Source organism: Egretta garzetta, unplaced genomic scaffold, assembly GCF_000687185.1.
Source record: "Egretta garzetta isolate BGI_Z169 unplaced genomic scaffold, ASM68718v1 scaffold161, whole genome shotgun sequence".
Classification (NCBI taxonomy): Eukaryota; Metazoa; Chordata; class Aves; order Pelecaniformes; family Ardeidae; genus Egretta; species Egretta garzetta.
In genome coordinates this window covers 155,945-163,137 of record NW_009258754.1, presented here as the reverse complement: position 1 = coordinate 163,137, position 7,193 = coordinate 155,945, and positions in this window count along the sequence as shown.

Sequence of the window (7,193 nt, the reverse complement as noted above, 5' to 3'; positions counted from 1 at the left end):
ATTTTTCAAAAAAACCCAACTCCAAGAAACATAGTGCTACAAAAGGGGGTTGATAAGTAACATGCAACCTTTTGAATCTGGTCAAAATGCATCTTATTTCAAGCTTTAAATGGTTGTAATGAACTGTGTGTTGGATATTTACTGACCAAGAACAACTCTGTGAATAACAGTGAAATAATAAGCCAGTTTCAGAAAAATCATGATGTTTGCACAGGATTAATGAATAGAAAAGAGGCAAAAGTCACCAAATAAGTTATTTTTTAGAAATTATTCACTCAGCTCTAGCCATTATAATTAATTACAAAATTAACAGGCATGTGACAACAGACTGAATAGTTTCTAATGTGCCTATGCTGAAATACAATTAATTAAGGAAAGACAATTGTGATAACAAGCAGCTGAGTTGTACAATGAAATTAGATCTTGTCTTTTAATTATAAGAAACTGTATCCTCACCAGTCTGTCCAACCACTATCCAGGCCAATCACTACATTGCAAAAGAAGAGACAGCACACATTGGCTGAATAGAAGTCCTTGTCAAAGGATACACACTGAATCTACAAATAGTACACCACTTCTCCAGTGGCCCCAGAGACTGAGTGTTAAATACAGATATTATAGATCAATAACAACATTTTAAGGATAAGAAAGAAAAAAACTATACCCGAGGCTAGCAATTGTGTTTCCACATACTACCCCCAGAGCAGACTGCAAGGAAGTATGACAATGATGAGAAATGTATCTGATGGAAATTAGATCTGCTGTTATTAGCCAATGTACAATATATCATGCCTCAGTCCTATTTAACTGATTAACATGAAGCAAATTATACAATGATGATTTCTCTTGCCAGAATTAAATGCAGTTAACTACAATATTTCCATATGAGATATTGGAAACCAGCTTGACTTTTCTTTAAGACTGACCATTTACTCAGTGAAACCTTTCTCTGCAAATAAGGGAAACACACAAACAAGAACAAGCAAACAGTGCCATGGCATCAGAACTAGTAAAACTGAGCAACAGGATTCTGCAAACTCTGATGGAAGATTTTTTTCAGAGTTCAGGACCTTTATAAAGGTTCTCTCCCATATGGACACCTATGCCAAATAATGTATGAACTCAGCCTTTTGCATTGCTAGAAAACTTACAGGATATAATTATGGGATCTCTTTTATGTATACTCCTCTCATCTATTACTCACACTTTTGGGAGTCTAATGTTTTTCTGATATCTCATCCCTGTGAAACTGAAATTAACCACAAAGTACAATCACACAAACCTTGTTTCCTTAGGAAACCAGACTACAAGGAGGCATCCAGATTTACGTGTGTCTGAAATTCTCACCCTGTTCATGTTCCAAGCTTTTCAGTTCATTCCTGCAAACCTAGGCAACTTGAATATTCACCTGAAAACCAGGGTTTGAGGTTCTGATCACATCACAAACTCAGAAGCTTCAGAGACTCATTAAATGTGAATGAAAATACAGCACTGTGAAGCAAAGCAAGCATTTGGAATTATAACACTAAAAACTCCACTACCAAAATATCCCAATATATTTTTGGATTGGTGCCATTCCTATGTTGCAAATTCACAACTACTTTAGTTTTTTGCTTTTTTTTTTTCTTCAAGGCTATCAACTCAATAGTTTCTCTTGAGGATTTGCTCATTTTGTTGCTTTTTTAAAATGTATCTGCCTTTATACAAATGTTGGATCTCTCAGTTTTGCTTACACATTTAGTGCTCAGATGATTTGCTCTGGTGCCGGTAATCTGTGAAATTGAAATCTGCGACAAAAAGCTCATGCAAAAGCCATTCAGAAATAAATCTGAAAACTGGAACCACTGAGGCAAGGGATGATGACATGTCTATATCTACTTACAGAAACACAGAAAGTGCCGGTGGCCTTTTGTTCATCAGCACTCATATGTATAAAGTATGGGAACTAGTTTATAGTTTAACCTTATCCATTTGCTCCAACAGCCTCTACAGATCAAAGGGGATCCAAAGCTAGAAAACAGTTAAGAAGACTAAAGACGCTAGGAGGTTCTGCAGCAGTACTAGAACAGCTGGTGCAAAGAGCTACTGCATCTCAAACAAGCACAGAAAACATATTATTAGCCCCCTTTTCTCTGTTTAGAGAGGAGGGACGATGGGGAATAAAATCAAATTCGATCAAAGAAATGTCTATTAATAAAAGAAAACATGCAAATATATAAAAATTTCAGAAATTAGCTTCTGTCACGAGTTGGCTTTCTGAAAAGCTGAGATCTTCAAAATCATCACTCTTAAATGAAGGCACACTGAAATAATGCCTTCATATTTGGTTTTGGGGAGTGTGATTTTCATTTCAAACATCATTAAAATGAGAAATGGATCATTTAAACATAGATCAATGGACGTGACATTAATGAAATAGCGCACCTCATTTTTCTTTTTCTTTCTTTTGACATTAAGAGTCTTGTGACACGCATCTGGAGAGAGACAGTGTGCACTCTATCAATATTATCTGATTATCACAATCCTTCTTTGATAAATGCATGAACTGAGAGATCTGGGTATTTTCAGGGCATTTTTAAGTCTTTGCTTGTGTAGTAAAGAAAATAATCGTCAGGAATATCAATGGCAGATTGGCTTTCTTTACTTGCATGTAGGAAGAAAGAGGGATGGAGAGAGAGTGACAAATATGAAGGCTGTCATACTTGATATACAGAATTTTTTAGTAGCATAAATTGGTTTCTAGCTACTGTAAGTACAATACAGTTACATGCTCTCTGTTGTATGCAACTTATAACTCCCATTCATTCCCTGACCACCAATGTAAAATTAAAGACATATAACTTATCTGTTCAGTCTTGATTTGCTTGTACATGCTCAAATATAGCTTCAAGACTCAAAATGCGAAGTGCTTAAGAGAAAAAGATCATAGTATTATTATCTGCATCCCAACTCCCTCGAAACCCCTTCATGTCATGATCCATTAGCTACAGCATTGAAGATACAGATTACTGACTTCACTGTACCCTGTGCTTAGGTAAAGGTAAGTGACAAATATTTTCTACAAAGAAAGGTCCGGGCTTTTTTGAGAGTCAGAATAAGTTAAATATGAATGATCGGGAATAAGAAAGCATGCAGGCATTGCTTTATCAAGGTCTTTGGCTTTTATTTAGAGCCAATGACTAACAAATAAGCCATTACAATAAGCATGCGATAGTACAATGGTCTGGATGTAGGGAGTGAATGGGACTCTGCACATTCATGCCCCACAGTACAAGCTTTGATATCACCATGTACAGCAACAGTCTTTGGCCAACTGTAAAGGAATGCCTTGCCATAAACAAAATGATGTCTTTAGCAATCAAAACATTCAAGCATTTATCATTCTTACTGTGGTAATATTCTGTTTGTGTACATTACTTTCAGTGGGTTTTACCTGCAAAAAGGGTCCTAGCAAATTTTACTTAATTTCTTGGTGCTGTGGGATGAGCATGTTCAGATGACTGTTAACAGTGTTGTCTCCAATTTGACAAAGGAGACATACACCAGGAACATTTAATTTTTTCAATAACGGTCTTTTCTCACAGTTTGCCTTATGAGCAGTTGTAAGCTTGGAGTAAAATCTGTTTCCTGCTAAATTTTCAGTTTTTCAAATTTTCATTTTTTCATGAACCTGATTTATTATGGGTAGACTCCTCAAGGGTAAGCTCTATGGCTCTTGTTATTTTATTTTTTAGTAAGAGTAATTCAATTTTTTTGAATATTTGAAAAAGTTAAACAGGGCCAAGTTGTTCAATGGTTTACACTGGCATCATTCTGCCAGGCTTCAACAGAATAGTGATGATTTAAACCAGCTGCTGATTTAGTTCATAAAAGAACTTGAACAGCAGGTAGAAGTATTAATTACTCGTGAAAAATTAAAATTAAGTCCAAGATCTCAAATCCTTCCCCCTTTAAAATCAATAAAAAGGGGAGTCTGCTTTAGATACACTTTATGAATAATGACTTAGAAGGCTGGAGTAGTACTTTCACCATTGTGGATGATCGCAAAAGCATATTATCCCTGGAAAAACAAATCAACACAACATCATGCTCTCCCTACAGCTCAAGAGAGGGAAGGAGTACACTAGAGGAAGCAGTCTCTGGTTTGGTGGAGAAGGAATCCCCAGATTTCAGCTCATAGTTAAAGGCTTTTTTTTGTATTCTGCACTACCAGTGGCAAAAATGCACAAATTGTTTCTGGAGCAACAGATCTCCCTCTCCCTGTGTAAATACACAAAATATCTGGAGGAGAATAAGAGTCACTATTTCTCTCTGACCTAAGGAGTATGTTGCAGATGAGTTCTGAAAAGAGGGAAGGAGAAAGACTGCTGATCTACAACCTCCCTGTACCAAAATAGGTTAGAGCCTGCTGGATGGAGCAGCTGAGGAACACACTTTGAACCACACATAGGATCCGATTTCGCAGTGTGCAATGCAGGGCAAGAGCTCCATCCAGGACAGATTTACAAGGAAAGCTAAATGGGCGATGTCCTTACTACCACTGTCCCCATTTGCCTTTGGAGCTTGCAATAGCTGTGCCATTTGTTTACCCTCACATGTGTCACTGAGGCTGCAACTTTCCCATTGTAATTACAGAGGTAACTGATGGCAGGGAAGGATTTACAGACTCACTGTGGTTTGTGCAGAGCCTTCAGTTTGCTGAGCTTTCAGAAGGCAGGTGAGCTGGGGTCTTGCAGATTACTAGGCGTTTCTGCTCTGTCAAAGCACAAGCACCAGACAAATGTCTGGCTACCTGGCTGCAGCAAAACAGTGCCCGGTGAGCTTTTGAATGTCTGTCAGAAAACAGTTAGGCACCTCCCTGATGCACTGGAAGTGGAATGGGGTTTTGAGAATTGCCGTTTGTGATTTAGGAACTTAAATTTGTGTTTGAAGGGATGCATAGCCTTCAAGCTACTCTTAGTGAAAACTTAGGCCCTTTGTAAAATAGTCCTAAACAAACCAGAAGCAACCTAGCCATTTTAGTGTACTTGTTCCACCTGACCCGATTTACCTTGCTTATGCCAAAAAATTCACATTTGTCTATTTGTCAGGCACGAATCCTTACTACCAGGCTATAATTCTTTGTTGTGCCTCTTCCACCTCTTTTTTCTGAGCCTGTGGCATAGGCTTTTCCACCTACCACTTGGACTTGATTAGAGACACCATGCTTAGTGACAGAGGGGCAAAGTGTCTTGCTTTCGAGCTTTGCTCAAAGGTTTATTCAGGGTTTGCTCAGCTGAAAGGCTAATCCCAGTTGATTTGGCTGTCAGTGAATACCTGGTTGTTACAGCTGACTACACATCATTCTTCTGGGTGTTGTTAGCCCTGATGTACCACCTATTCTAGGGTGGGTCTTTGAACTCTGGAAAACCCTACCTGCTCCTAACCCCTGCATGGTAGTTACAGACCTTCTTAAATCCTTTTGGGGAGTCTTGTCCTTGGAGAACTACATTCTGTCCAAAACCTCTGTGTTGCTAAGTTTATTGCACAGTCAATGGAAAATACTGCCTGTTGTTCCAGAGAATAACTTGGATTTGGACTGTAGGCTTCATGGGTCTATGATACTCAGGGGGATGAGCCGAGATAAGCAAAGAATAAACTGTTTTATCTGAAGTTGATGAAGTGAACCCTGTTCACATATTTCTGTGTCTCCCAAGAAGGGCAACATATCTGCATTTATGAATTCTTCATGAGATGACTTAGGCAGGCTGGGGGGCGGGTAATATCTTCGTACCATCACATTGCTGATACAGACACTATTACCATAACGGCTGTGAAAGTCAGGGCTCAATCTAGCAGAAAATTTCCATCAGCTCAATTAACTGCTGTTCAGTAGTCTTTGCAGATAGGTTGATAATCAGCAGTTGTTGCTGGAGACACAGGACAGTTCATGCACTTATAGATCTGTTAAAGCCAAACAAATACTAGCAGTCAAGAGAATCAAGCAGATTGCAGATGCTCCTTGGAGAATAAAGCCTTCAAGACGCTATGCAGTGATGGCTACTTGCTAAAGAAATAAACCGGTGTGTGCACTGTGTGGCTCACATTAAGCTGCAGGAACATGTCATCATATTCGTTACTCAGAAAAGTCCAGACAATCATGTCTCAGCCTGAAAACCTCTTAGAAACACTGTTGAAAATTACTCTCCATCATCAAAAAAGTATTCACACCTCAGCAAGAAGCTAAATAAGGACACTGTTCTGGGAGTGTCCCAGACACTGAACTATTGTTTTTAATCCTCTTACTTAAATACGCACAAGCACAGAAATCTCCTAAGGTGCTTAGGGCTGTATTTGACAGAAACAATCCATGCCTGTACAAAGGTAAGGGAAAAGGAACTTAGCAGACATGCCTGCATTCATGAGCAGAGGAAGTTCATGGACCGGGTCAGCAGACTGTATGCACAGAGCAGATCAGCCCACTGGGTAACAGGCATCCTGCTTGCTTTCTGACAGTGTGGCTGGAGATGTCTCAGGAGGCTCATACGCAGGCTGGGTTTCAGATCCCACAAGGCACCAGGGCCTCATGCGCAACACTAAGCTGGTCTTTCCTGGCAAATCCACTCAAGAGCCACAGTGTGGAGGGAGATCATCCTATGAAGCAGATTCTAGACTACCAGCAAACTCAGTTTTTTTATGGCTTTTTGTTTCTGAAAAAGGTCATCTGAACCCAGCAGAATTTCTGCTTGCAAACTCTGCTACACAAAAGCAGCTGGATCCACCCAATACATCACTGTTTTCCAGAGCAACTTAACCAGCAGCCTAAGCAAGGATAAAAGCACAGTTCTGTACATCTGTTTCCTTGTCTTCTCTCCCATCCTTTTATTCTTTTATCCTCCTTTTATCTTTCATCCTCATTTTTTATCCAGCGTATTTTTTCCTCTTTTTTGCAATTTCACCTCCATTGCCATCTCTAACTTATCTTCCCTACCTGTGCTACTTCAAGAATAGTTTATGCATGCTACAGAGCTACCCTGTAGCTAGTGCCGTGTATATCGGAAGCACAAACTTTCCTCTTAGGTGTTAGAGTCTGCTTGGACTTGCACCAAAATAGCAAATCTGGATTACTGAGATACAATGGGAGGAAAAAGTGAGACCAACCCCAGGTGCATAACTTCAGGTAGTAAATATGGCTTGTTGTTTGGCTTGGTTTT